The sequence below is a fragment of the Panulirus ornatus genome, chromosome 32 (genome assembly GCF_036320965.1).
Source record: "Panulirus ornatus isolate Po-2019 chromosome 32, ASM3632096v1, whole genome shotgun sequence".
In the NCBI taxonomy this organism is placed as follows: Eukaryota; Metazoa; Arthropoda; class Malacostraca; order Decapoda; family Palinuridae; genus Panulirus; species Panulirus ornatus.
Window position 1 is genome coordinate 9,942,966 of NC_092255.1, and position 15,370 is coordinate 9,958,335.

Consider the following 15,370-nt stretch of genomic DNA (forward strand, 5'->3'; position numbering starts at 1 on the left):
AACATTGTTGGAACCACTATTCCTTCAAACATACCCATTTTTGCTTTCCGAGATAATGTTCTCGACTTCCACACATTCTTCAAGGCTCCCAGAATTTTCGCCCCCTCCCCCACCCGATGATCCACTTCCGCTTCCATGGTTCCATCCGCTGCCAGATCCACTCCCAGATATCTAAAACACTTCACTTCCTCCAGTTTTTCTCCATTCAAACTCACCTCCCAATTGACTTGACAGTCAACCCTACTGTACCTAATAACCTTGCTCTTATTCACATTTACTCTTAACTTTCTTCTTTCACACACTTTACCAAACTCAGTCACCAGCTTCTGCAGTTTCTCACATGAATCAGCCACCAGCGCAGTATCATCAGCAAACAACAACTGACTCACTTCCCAAGCTCTCTCATCCCCAACAGACTTCATACTTGCACCTCTTTCCAAAATCTTGCATTCACCTCCCTAACAACCCCATCCATAAACAAGTTAAACAACCATGGAGACATCACAGACCCCTGCCGCAAACCTACATTCACTGAGAATCAATCACTTTCCTCTCTTCCTACACGTACACCTGCCTTAAATCCTCGATAAAAGCTTTTCACTGCTTCTAACAACTTGCCTCCCACACCATATATTCTTAATACCTCCCTCAGAGCATCTCTATCAACTCTATCATATGCCTTCTCCAGATCCATAAATGCTACATACAAATCCATTTGCTTTCTAAGTATTTCTCACATACATTCTTCAAAGCAAACACCTGATCCACACATCCTCTACCACTTCTGAAACCACACTGCTCTTCCCCAATCTTAAGCTCTGTACATGCCTTCACCCTCTCAATCAATACCCTCCCATATAATTTACCAGGAATACTCAACAAACTTATACCTCTGTAATTTGAGCACTCACTCTTATCCCCTTTGCCTTTGTACAATGGCACTATGCACGCATTCCGCCAATCCTCAGGCACCTCACCATGAGTTATACATACATTAAATAACCCTACCAACCAGTCAACAATACAGTCACCCGCTTTTTTAATAAATTCCACTGCAACACCATGCATATATATATATATATATATATATATATATATATATATATATATGTATATATATATATATATATATATATATATATATATATATATATATATATATATATATATATATATATATATATATATACATATATATATATATATATATATATATATATATATATATATATGTGTGTGTCTCTGTGTGTATATATATGTGTACATTGAGATGTATGGGTATATATATTTGCGTGTGTGGAGTTGTATGTATATACATGTGTATGGGGGTGGGTTGGGCCATTTCTTCCGTCTGTTTCCTTGCGCTACCTCGCAAATGCGGGAGACAGCAACAAAGCAAAATAAATAAAATAAATAAAATATAAATATATATATATATATATATATATATATATATATATATATATATATATATATATATATATATATATATATATATGTATATAATGATCTTTCTTCTCATGCCCAGGTGCATATGCACCAATAATCACCCATCTCTGTCCATCAACTTTCAGTTTTACCCATATTAATCGAGAATTTACTTCCTTACATTCTATCACATACTCCCACAACTCCTGTTTCAGGAGCACTGCTACTCCTTCCCTTGATCTTGTACTCTCACCAACCCTTGACTTTACTCCCAAGACATTCCCAAACCACTCTTCCCCTTTACCCTTGAGCTTCGTTATATATATATATATATATATATATATATATATATGCATGGTGTTGCATATATATATATATATATATATATATATATATATATATATATATATATATATATATATATATATATATATATATATATATATATATATATATATATATATATATATATATATATATATATATATATATATATAACGAAGCTCAAGGGTAAAGGGGAAGAGTGGTTTGGGAATGTCTTGGGAGTAAAGTCAAGGGTTGGTGAGAGTACAAGATCAAGGGAAGGAGTAGCAGTACTCCTGAAACAGGAGCTGTGGGAGTATGTGGTAGAATGTAAGGAAGTAAATGCTCGATTAATATGGGTAAAACTGAAAGTTGATGGAGAGAGATGGGTGATTATTGGTGCATATGCACCTGGGCATGAGAAGAAAGATCATGAGAGGCAAGTGTTTTGGTAGCAGCTGAATGAGTGTGTTAGTGGTTTTGATGCGGGAGACCGGGTTATAGTGATGGGTGATTTGAATGCAAAGTTGAGTAATGTGGCAGTTGAGGGAATAATTGGTATACATGGGGTGTTCAGTGTTGTAAATGGAAATGGTGAAGAGCTTGTAGATTTATGTGCTGAAAAAGGACTGGTGATTGGGAATACCTGGTTTAAAAAGCTAAATATACATAAGTATACGTATGTAAGTAGGAGAGATGGCCAGAGAGCGTTATTGGATTACGTGTTAATTGACAGGCGTGCGAAAGAGAGACTTTTGGAAGTTAATGTGCTGAGAGGTGAAACTGGAGGGATGTCTGATCATTATCTTGTGGAGGCTAAGGTAAAAATTTGTATGGGTTTTCAGAAAAGAAGAGTGAATGTTGGGGTGAAGAGGGTGGTGAGAGCAAGTGAGCTTGGGAAGAAGACTTGTGTGAGGAAGTACCAGGAGACACTGAGTACAGAATGGAAAAAGGTGAGAACAATGGAAGTAAGGGGAGTGGGGGAGGAATGGGATGTATTTAGGGAGTCAGTGATGGCTTGCGCAAAAGATGCTTGTGGCATGAGAAGAGTAGGAGGTGGGTTGATTAGAAAGGGTAGTGAGCGGTGGGATGAAGAAGTAAGATTATTAGTGAAAGAGAAGAGAGAGGCATTTGGACGATTTTTGCAGAAAAAAAATGCAATTGAGTGGGAGATGTATAAAAGAAAGAGACAGGAGGTCAAGAGAAAAGTGCAAGAGGTGAAAAAGAGGGCAAATGAGAGTTGGAGTGAGATAGTATCATTAGATTTTAGGGATAATAAAAAGATGTTCTGGAAGGATGTTCTGAAGGTAAAGGAAGATGTTCTGGAGGTAAATAGTGTCGTAAGACAAGGGAGCAAATGGGAACTTCAGTGAAGGGCGCAAATGGGGAGGTGATAACAAGTAGTGGTGATGTGAGAAGGAGATGGAGTGAGTATTTTGAAGGTTTGTTGAATGTGTTTGATGATAGAGTGGCAGATATAGGGTGATTTGGTCGAGGTGGTGTGCAAAGTGAGAGGGTTAGGGAAAATGATTTGGTAAACAGAGAAGAGGTAGTAAAAGCTTTGCGGAAGATGAAAGCCGGCAAGGCAGCAGGTTTGGATGGTATTGCAGTGGAATTTATTAAAAAAGGGGATGAGTGTATTGTTGACTGGTTGGTAAGGTTATTTAATGTATGAATGACTCATGGTGAGGTGCCTGAGGATTGGCGGAATGGGTGCATAGTGCCATTGTACAAAGGCAAAGGGGATAAGAGTGAGTGCTCAAATTACAGAGGTATAAGTTTGTTGAGTATTCCTGGTAAATTATATGGGAGGGTATTGATTGAGAGGGTGAAGGTATGTACTGAGCATCAGATTGGGGAAGAGCAGTGTGGTTTCAGAAGTGGTAGAGGATGTGTGGATCAGGTGTTTGCTTTGAAGAATGTATGTGAGAAATACTTAGAAAAGCAAATGGATTTGTATGTAGCATTTATGGATCTGGAGAAGGCATATGATAGAGTTGATAGAGATGCTCTGTGGAAGGTATTAAGAATATATGGTGTGGGAGGCAAGTTGTTAGAAGCAGTGAAAGTTTTTATCGAGGATGTAAGGCAAGTGTACGTGTAGGAAGAGAGGAAAGTGATTGGTTCTCAGTGAATGTAGGTTTGCGGCAGGGGTCTGTGATGTCTCCATGGTTGTTTAACTTGTTTATGGATGGGTTTGTTAGGGAGGTGAATGCAAGAGTTTTGGAAAGAGGGGCAAGTATGAAGTCTGTTGTGGATGAGAGAGCTTGGGAAGTGTGTCAGTTGTTGTTCGCTGATGATACAGCGCTGGTGGCTGATTCATGTGAGAAACTGCAGAAGCTGGTGACTGAGTTTGGTAAAGTGTGTGAAAGAAGAAAGTTAAGAGTAAATGTGAATAAGGGCAAGGTTATTAGGTACAGTAGGGTTGAGGGACAAGTCAATTGGGAGGTTAGTTTGAATGGAGAAAAACTGGAGGAAGTAAAGTGTTTTAGATATCTGGGAGTGGATCTGGCAGCGGATGGAACCATGGAAGCGGAAGTGAATCATAGGGTGGGGGAGGGGGCGAAAATCCTGGGAGCCTTGAAGAATGTGTGGGAGTCAAGAACATTATCTCGGAAAGCAAAAATGGGTATGTTTGAAGGAATAGTGGTTCCAACAATGTTGTATGGTTGCGAGGCGTGGGCTATGGATAGAGTTGTGCGCAGGAGGGTGGATGTGCTGGAAATGAGATGTTTATGGACAATGTGTGGTGTGACGTGGTTTGATCGAGTAAGTAATGTAAGGGTAAGAGAGATGTGTGAAAATAAAAAGAGCATGGTTGAGAAAGCAGAAGAGGGTGTTTTGAATTGGTTTGGACACATGGAGAGAATGAGTAAGGAATGATTGACCAAGAGGATATATGTGTCGGAGGTGGAGGGAACGAGGAGAAGTGGGAGACCAAATTGAAGGTGGAAAGATGGAGTGAAAAAGATTTTGAGTGATCGTGGCCTGAACATGTAGGAGGGTGAAAGGAGGGTAAGGAATAGAGTGAGTTGGATCGATGTGGTATACCGAGGTTGACGTGCTGTCAGTGGATTGAATCAGGGCATATGAAGCGTCTGGGGTAAACCCTGGAAAGTTGTGTGGGCCTGGATGTGGAAAGGGAGCCGTGGTGTCGGGCATTATTGCGTGGCAGCTAGAGACTGAGTGTGAACGAATGGGGCCTTTGCTGTCTTTTCCTAGTGCTACCTCGCACACTTGAGGGGGGAGGGGGATTGTACTCCATGTGTGGCGAGGTAGCGATGAGAGTGAATGGGGGCAGACAGTGTGAATTGTGTGCATGGGTATATATGCCTGTGTCTGTGTATGTATATATATGTGTACATTGAGATGCATAGGTATGTATATATGCGTGTGTAGACGTGTGTGTGTGTACACATTGTGTATAGGGGTGGGTTGGACCATTTCTTTAGTCTGTTTCCTTGCGCTACCTCGCAAACTCGGAAGACAGCGGCAAACCAAAATAATAAATGATAAAAATTTTTTTTTTCTTTTTTTTTTGCTTTGTCGCTGTCTCCCGCGTTTCCGAGGTAGCGCAAGGAAACAGACGAAAGAAATGGCCCATCCCACCCCCATACACATGTATATACATACGTCCACACACGCAAATATACATACCTACACAGCTTTCCATGGTTTACCCCAAAGGATTCACATGCCCTGATTCAACCCACTGACAGCACGTCAACCCCGGTGTACCACATCGATCCAATTCACTGTATTCCTTGCCCTCCTTTCACTGTCCTGCATGTTCAGGCCCCGATCACACAAAATCTTTTTCACTCCATCTTTCCACCTATAATTTGGTCTCCCACTTCTCCTCGTTCCCTCCACCTCCGACACATATATCCTCTTGTTCAATCTTTCATCACTCATTCTCTCCATGTGCCCAAACCATTTCAAAACACCATCTTCTGCTCTCTCAACCACGCTCTTTTTATTTCCACATATCTCTCTTACCCTTACGTTACTTACTCGATCAAACCACCTCACCCGACACATTGTACTCAAACATCTTATTTCCAGCACATCCATCCCCCTGCGCACAACTCTATCCATAGCCCACGCCTCGCAACCATACAACATTGTTGGAACCACTATTCCTTCAAACATACCCATTTTTGCTTTCCAAGATACTGTTCTCGACTTCCACACATTCTTCAAGGCTCCCAGAATTTTCGCCCCCTCCCCCACCCTATGATCCACTTCCGCTTCCATGGTTCCATCCGCTGCCAGATCCACTCCCAGATATCTAAAACACTTTACTTCCTCCAGTTTTTCTCCATTCAAACTTACCTCCCAATTGACTTAACCTTCAACCCTACCGCACCTAATAACCTTGCTCTTATTCACATTTACTCTTAACTTTCTTCTTTCACACACTTTACCAAACTCAGTCACCAGCTTCTGCAGTTTCTCACATGAATCAGCCACCAGCGCTGTATCATCAGCGAACAACAACTGACTCACTTCCCAGGCTCTCTCATCCCCAACAGACTTCATACTTGCCCCTCTTTCCAAAACTCTTGCATTCACCTCCATAACAATCCCATCCATAAACAAATTAAACAACCATGGAGACATCACAGACCCCTGCCGCAAACCTACATTCACTGAGAACCAATCACTTTCCTCTCTTCCTACACGTACACCTGCCTTACATCCTCGATAAAAACTTTTCACTGCTTCTAACAACTTGTCTCCCACACCATATATTCTTAATACCTCCCTCAGAGCATCTCTATCAACTCTATCATATGCCCTCTCCAGATCCATAAATGCTACATACAAATCCATTTGCTTTTCTAAGTATTTCTCACATACATTCTTCAAAGCAAACACCTGATCCACACATCCTCTACCACTTCTGAAACTACACTGCTCTTCCCCAATCTGATGCTCTGAACATGCCTTCAACCTCTCAATCAATACCCTCCCATATAATTTACCAGGAATACTCAACAAACTTATACCTCTGTAATTTGAGCACTCACTCTCATCCCCTTTGCCTTTGTACAATGGCACTATGCACGCATTCCGCCAATATCTACATATATATATATATATATATATATATATATATATATATATATATATATATATATATATATATATATATATATATATATATATATATATATATATATATATATATATATATTGGCTGTTTCCCTCGTTAGCTAGGTAGCGCCAGGAACAGAGGACGGAGCCTTAGAGAAAGTATCCTGATCTGGCCCCCTTCTCAGCTCCTAGTTTTGGAAAATTGAAAAAACGGGAGGGGAGGATTTTCGGCCCTCGTTCCCTCACCTTTTAGTCGCCTTTTACGATATTCTGGGAATACGTGGGAATTATCTTTTCTCCCTTCTCTGTTGTAGATATCAACTTTCAAAATTTACGTTGGAATAGCGATAGAAAATTTTTCTTTCCTAGGAACCACATTAGTCTAAAATTGACCATTTTTTTACAAGAAGTTTTCAGACTTTACTCATGAGGTAAATTGGTGTATAATAACATGATAGTGCAGCAGCCTTGCCAGGCTTTGGAACTGGTAAGATCATTGCTACCTTCCACGTCGTTGGTACTGCTCCCTCTCGGAGAGTTATGGTAAATAAGTCGACAGGAAATTCCAAGAGTTCCTCGGTGAGTTAGATAACATTTGGTATGGAATATCATCACTTCCTGGAGTTGTCTTTCGGAAAAGGTTTAATGCAGAATCCATTTCTCTCCTTTGGGTTGGAGGACAGTGGTTAAACGGGAGTTCTGAGGATCCTTTGCTTTAGAGGGAAGGTGTTTTTCATTCTTCCTCTTCCTTTAGGGTGGCAAATCTAGCAAAATAAGACGTTCCATGTGAGTACTCTGCTCTGGAGTCAAAAAGTTATTTGCAACATCTAATTCATTTGTTACCAGTGATCCATCAATCTTCAATGCAGGACGGGAAACTAACGATGATTTTCCTGCGAATCTACGAACCTTGTCCTTAGCCAGTGATAAAGCTATTCCTGTATTTATGGAGGACATGTTCTGCATCCAGGAAGTACTTCTGGCCTTCTTAATCACACTCCTCTCCTAGGAACTAAGGTCGCATCGTTAAGTTGTCGGTTCAACTGTCATAATGTAGCTTTTCTTGCTCTGACAACTTGTTAAAACTCATATGACCACCAAAATTCAGGAGGTCAACGGTGCCTCCCTGTACATTTTGGGACTGATGATTCTGCTGTAAGGTGAATTCTAGCTGTCAGGTGATCAACGACTTCTTAGACAGAGTAAAAATGCTTGGCAAGGCCTTGCATGACTGCATGACCGCCAAACAAATCCAGTCGGTATGATCCAACCACTATCGTTCTATTCCACTTGTAGGATGACATTCATCCTCTTTAGAAGCATCGGAAAGTGGTCGCTTCCATGTACGTCTTCCATGACTTACCATGTAAAATCCAGTTCAGCGTCTGCTGAACTTATGGATAAGTCAGTACTGGAGAAAGTTCCAAGTCTGGATGTAGAAACGTGTTGGAGAAACTGTGTTGAATATAGCTACTTCTCTTCTCATGAAGGATGATTCCAAAGCTCTTCGGCTCTTTATCTAGCATTGGACAGTGTCCACGCAAGGGGCGCGGCGGCTGTTGAAACCCCCTAGGAGTAAAATAGGAGGCAATGGCTGCTCAGTCACGTTCTCCTAACTTACATTGTAAAGCTCATTTAGGGGAGATATATGGATGCAGCAGCATATGGCCAGGTCAAGCCAATCCTCGCTGCCTTAACCTGCAGAACCAACTGCAGGGGAAGTGGCTGCTTGGGAATGTGCTGGCGTACCATCACTTTAACTCTTCCATGAGGTCCGATATCACAGGTCACCTAGTGAGCATAAACTGGGTGTCTTGTTTGTGAAAGGCCACCACTGTCCCTTATTATGATGTCATGAAGACATGTACAGGCAAGTTTAATCGAAATTCGTACATGTTGCAAATCTCCCTATGTTGAGTATGTTTCCAGACAATGCCGCTGCATCAGGGAAGTCATTTCTTTCCAGCTGATGAAGTTGTAGCAGATAGATTTCCCTCGACTTCTACCTGTGTTTCTAGGGTGGTGATATAGCAAGGACATTTTTTCTTTTCCAGTTCGTAAAGTTCACCACACGCCACCCCGAGCACTGGGGGAAGAAAATGGTGGTGTCCATCTCCCTCTGCAACTGCCAGCTGTGCAGTAAGGTGGAAGGGAGGGCAGGGAGTGAGGAGGACCTTTTAATTGGAGTCTCTTGTGGTATCTTTATTGGTGATAGCGCTCCATTTTTATCCTTCTCTAGTTTGTGTATTACGTCTGTCAGGCCAGTTTTTGTGTACTTTACAAGCTCCGAACGACTATGACTGGGCATTCCTCAAGGGCTTCAATATCCTCTGTGGTTGTGGTGGAGAATTTGGAGTTTGTTGTAGCGGAGGTGGTGAGATCGGTTTATGCTTTAGTGTTTGTGTTTGTTCTAAACACTGTGTCTGTTGTTACCTTGCTTTTCTCTGCTCTTCTTGAAGAAGATATAGGAGGATATGCACATACTGGAAGAAGTTTTGTAGGCTGTTACAGAATGGTTCACGCTGAGATTAACATTAAGATATCTACTTAGATTCACTTTGCATCTATTTTATCGGGAACTTTCTAAAATCGGCTTCTTGATAGAAAAGCATCGGTCACAGTAAACTCCTGCATTTCTGTGACTCTAGCAACTTTGCTCCTGATCCAACCAGACTCCCAGAAGAGCCATTATATGTTGACTGATCTCTGGTTGTGAGTCAGTAGCTCACAATTCTTTACACGAGTATTCATCATATTCATGGTCAGCTTATGAGATTTGTATATCTTCTAATTTCAAATCAAAACAAATGTCATTAATACAATACAACTATAATGTCTCGAGAGAAATGATGGTCTATGTCAAAATGATAATTGGATTATGTCGTTGTGTCTGACATCATGTCTTGACTGCATCACAGATACTGGTACGGTAATCTGATAACTTCCTTATAGACCGTCTGAATGAGAGATCATTATCTATCTTTATTATAGAACTGATGAAAGGCCTCAACCCACCTGCCCCATCCCATCCCCTGTCCCTGGTTGACCAATAATGAGAGCAGAATCTGAGCAGGAAAAAGGTGGCAGCTACAGCAGTGATTATCATCGTATGGTGGGTACTTGTGTTAAGTGAAGGTGAGGTGAGCAGATGATGGTGAGGTGAGGTGTGAAGGTGACTTGGTGCGGTTGCTAACATATTTGTTTGTACTTGTTTGGTTCGGGGTAGAGTGTATGGTTGCGTTCCGGCAACCTCTGGAACGATAAGGATTAATGATTTTCATTTTTTTTTTGTTCAGTTTTCAAAATACTAAGAATCTTTTAGCTATTAGGAAGTCAGACGGATATTTACCATTAGGAAAACACTCCTGGCTGATGCAGTATTAGTGAGACTCCAAATTTCGATATCTTTTCATTTAAGTGAATCCCTCTTCAAGCGTCCCAGGGACACCAGAACAACAGATTAGAACCTGAACTGGGACAGACGAGCAGCTCAGTCCGAAAGGAACAGAATCAACTTCCTCGAATATTGGTGAAAACTGTACAAACTGGACCCGTTTTAACTGAGTGAACTTAAAGCAAGGCGCTGCTATATATGGATGGTACTTTGAAAAGTACTGTACTTGGTCAGCGCTCTTTACGTGCTCGCAGGCGCCTACGGCAGCAGCAGCAGTCTCCCAGTGTGAGAAGGAGCAAGAGTGAGTGTGAGTGTGATTTAAAGAAAGCCAACAATTTACTGAACATAGAGACTTCCAGAATAGTGAATGCGTTCTACACCAGTGCCAGTCTAGCAAGGGGCGAGTGCCGGTTATCTGGTCATGCTGAGTACTTTCCATTTAACTCTATAGCATTAGATTACTGGCTGAAATAAGGGCCAGAGACCTGTTGAAATAGGTGTGAAATGGACGAGTATCCTCAGTCAATGTGTACGGTAACCTCTCTCACGACAGGCCGAAAAAATATCATTGGTTTACAGAAAATACCCTGTTCTTTGTACTCTGGCCTAATGGTATCATCCATTTTTGATAATGGATGTGATACAGTCCCTTGACAGGTAGGATCAGTTTACTGCTTTTGTTACACGCTAGTGGTTAATAGGGCAGACAAGTTTTCACTCGCAGATGGCTTCTCGGACTGGAGAAAAAGTACGAGAGAAAATTCAGATCCATGGAGAGCGTAATGCACACCGGATGTGCATTACTTTGCAAGTCCGTGAACATGGTTAAAAGCCTGGTCATATCGACTGTAGTTTTGAACGCAATATTCTGGAGAGAAAGCAATACAGGTGTGAAGTATTTTGAAATTCTTAACAGAGAGGGAGCGAGCATTTCGTGGGAGTAACGAGCATACTAGTTCAAAATGTAATGGCAATTTCCTTGGACACAGAGTCGATAGCACAGTTTGACAGATCCCAGACGTTGGAAAGATAGGACGTGGTAAGGCAGGATACCTCTCATCATGCACTGCTGGAGTGTACACTGAAATCACAGCAAAGCAAGGTATGATTATTATTGTCAAATAGATATAACGTTGCAGATATTTCTTAGTGTCGATAGATTCAACGCCAGATGTGACTCATACTAAGCAGCTCTGTGTGCTACTGTGTGGGATGTCTGGATGGTATATCCGTTAAGAGTTTCCTCCCATTCTGACAGACAGCAGGCGGCAGACCTCACACATGACTTGCTGGACTATATGAACTCTGAAGCATCCGATATTTTGGATTGCCGTGGTCAGACTGATGATAATTCAAGCAATATGACTGGAAACTACTCAAGACTGCAAGTATAAGTGAAAGAATGTATCCCACATAATTAATGTGTTATGCACAGCTCATTCCTTGAAACTTACTGAATCAAATACTATAGAATGTTGTACATATTATGGAAGATACTTTGGTGTCCTGGCAAACTTGCACCAATTATTTTCTGCATCCAGACAACTGGAGGGGAAGGAATTCACACCGACGTTTCTCTTGAGAAATAAGATGGTCTACTCATGCAGACGCAACTACAGCCTTATGTCAAAGTTACAGGAACATCTACGTTGCAATGGATGAAATTGCCGATAACGAGTAATAACATGCGTACACGAGACATGAGGCAGATTCTCTATCTCGGACACTGGCCTCACTAGAAACAACAATGCTTTCTTGTAATACCGTTCTTTTAAGATTTAACACAACAAGCAGATCACCCTAGTCTTCAAGCATTGATCTAAAGGTTGGTATGGAGTTTCTAGAATCCCTATATCATTTCGTAGACACTCTGCCTGAAAGTTTTGACAATCTTGAGAGGAAGCACTAAACGCAAGTGGTACATCACATTACATAGTAATTGGTTGAAGCATTAGGTAAAGATATACGGATAGTGATGAGTCAGTAGAGACTGCGATATCTGTGGGAGAGCAATATCGTGTGGAAACATCCTTGCGTATAACTGATTGCCTCCTAATGGCCCTGGATGACAGAATTGCTGCGTACACTGTTATCTACCACCACTTTAATGTTGAGTTAGGGTCAAGCACACTGACGGACGAAGAAATAAGAGACGCTGCCAGATCATTTGTGCATTATCAACAAGATCTGGACAAGGAAGCATATAACCAAAAAACGACTCTTATTCTACAACCTGCTGAGGGAAAAGATTGCCACGCTCCATCACCTCTGCTTGATGGTCAAAGACTGTTCAGGAGAGCATTCCTTCAGCAAGCTAACGCTCTTTATGAATAATCTGAGATTAACAGTGCGAAATGAGCGGCTAAAGTCGTTAAAACAGCTGCCCATAGGAAAGTGCACTGATGTCAGGAATATACTTCACAACTGTCATTGAGAAGTTTGTCGATAAAAGAATTGGAAGATGTGATGATGAGAGAGAGTGCCAGTAGTTTTGACACAAAAGACCGGATACTAGTTATAGGTAATTTTGATGCGAGGGTGAGTAATGTGGCAGTTGAGGGTATAATTTGCGGGCATAAGGAATTTAGTAAGGTGAATTGAAATGGTGAACAGCATGTGGAGATGTGTGCTGAAAAAGGGCTGATGACAGGGAATAGCTAACTTAAAAGGGGGACATTCAGAGGAATATGTATGTAGGTAGGCATGACGGTCAGGGGCATTATTAGAATAACTACTAATTGATAGGCGTGCAAAAGAGAGACTCTTGGATTTGAATGTGCTGAGAGGGGCAGCTGGTAGGATGTCTGCTCATTACCAAGTGAAGGCGAGGGTGAAGATTTGTAGAGGTGTCCGGAAAAAGGAAAAGGATATGGGCAAGAAGAGGTTGTTCAAAGTAAGTGAGCTCGTAAAAGAGGCTTGTGTGAAAACATACCGTGAGAGATTGAGCGCATAATGGCAAGAGGTGAAAGTAAACGAAGTTAAAGGAGTGGGTGAGAAATGGGAGGTATTTGAGGAAATAATGTTGGCATGTGCACAAGAAATGTGTGGCATGCTGAAGGTGGAAGATGGGCAGGAGGGAAAGGGTATTGAGTGGTGCAGTGATGACGTAAAGATGCTTGTGAAATAGAAAAGAGAGGTATATGGGTATCATTTGTAGACAAGAAATGCAAATGATTGGGAGATGCACAAGAGAAAGTGGCAGGAGGGAGTGAAAAATGGTTTAAGTGATCGGGACCTGAATATGCAAGAAGGTGGAAGCACTAAACGCAAGTGGTACATCACATTACAAAGTAATAAGCGGAGAGTAAATTGAGTCGACGTTCTGTCAGGAGGCCGAACCAGGGAAATTGAAGCATCTGGGTGAAACCATGGGAAGGTCTGTGTGGCTTGGCTGTGGATAGGGGGTTGTGGTTGCGGTGCGTTGCGCTTGACAGTTAGAGAATAAGCGAGGGTGAATGAGGCGTTTCATGTGTTTCTTGCACCACCTTGCTGACGCAGATAACGGTGAACAGGAATGAGAAAACAGAAAATAATCTTTGTTATATCTACAGAGTACATGTTTTTTTCCACAATCTATATTGGCTGTTTTACTAGTGATATATATTGAGAAGCAAAAGCGAGTTACCCCTTGAACTTTTGCAGTCTATTCAAAATGCTGATATATCATATCAATAAGGATGATTATGCATAGTATTAGGTACATGATTAATTGTAAGGTTAGGTTTACATTAAAAAATTTTGAAAAAATAATATTCTTTCTCACACAGAATCTGAAAATATACTGACATGATCACGCTGCCATTTACTTGATATTTTCGGACATATGGATCACGCTTACAAAACATACATATGACCAAATTTATATGTAAGAACAATGCAGCCATGATCAGAAGACACTTTCGACATCCACTTTTACTTGTTTCTCTCTTTTTTCTTCTGCTTAACTTTTCAGTTTCTGCAACCGAACTGATTTTGTGTTCATCCTTCTCGACAATGTGTATGATTTTCCTAATTCTATCTCCAGTGTTGTGATGCTTCTTCTATTGTTAAGGTTCTTTACGTCTCCTTTTATCTTTGATAACCACTAGTCCTGTTTTTAAGTATCATCCACAAATTCTAGCAGGTCTGTGGCTTCAGAGACTTCATCATCTGTTTCCATTCACATCCATTATTTCGGAGAACATCATTATCTAGTTTTTATGGATCTAATTACAGCTGTTTGATCTTAATGTCTTCCTTTGTCTAAATTCATTTCTATTTACAATGAAAGTGAACGATTGCTACCAAGATACATTTGGTGTGCGTACAATATACACGCATTCCTGGCCTGGTCTGGTTGTTGATCTGTATTATTCATCTACTGGCTTATAAATTCCTGTTTGACTAGTCATATAATTCTAAAGGTCTTAGATTTTTCCACAATTTTCCATCAGTTCCACGTATTTTACTCCTCTATTCCACTCACTATTACAGCACTATGTTGTAATTACTTGATAAACTTCCCTATTCACTCCGTGCCAGCTACTCACATTAACTTTTATTTTGAGGTTCTCAAAAGAATCCATCATTTCAAGACTTTAGTGTACTGAAAATGTCAACCCTCCTGTGTATTTAACCAGTGTCCTAGTCTTCCCTCATTACTTAGTCTATACTCGTCATATTACCATGTATCACACCTACACAAGACATATATAACCACGTACTAATTTATATGTGAGAACAATTTATATATGGCCAGGAGGCTGATCCTCCATCTCAGTGCATCGGGATATATACCATTAAGGTCCCGTTCAATCTCCATCCTCACCCCTCACCCACTTACTTGTACTACTTAGACCTGGAAAACTGAAGATCCTCCAGATTTAGAGAGGCAATGCTGGTCTCCGAGCTGCTGCAACTGGCGTGTGTGTGTGTGTGTGTGTGTGTGTGTGTGTGTGTGTGTGTGTGTGTGTGTGTGTGTGTGTGTGTGTGTAGTGTATGTGTGTGTGTGTGTGCAATGAATTTAGGTGAAGTCAGCGTAAACGACCAATTCTGTGTGTAGATGTTGTGTAATGTACACAGACGCAGACATCTCTCCTGTCCACCTCCTTGGTAACACATTCTCCCGACCTGCCTCTCTGCTGTGTTCTTCTCTTTATTGAAAAT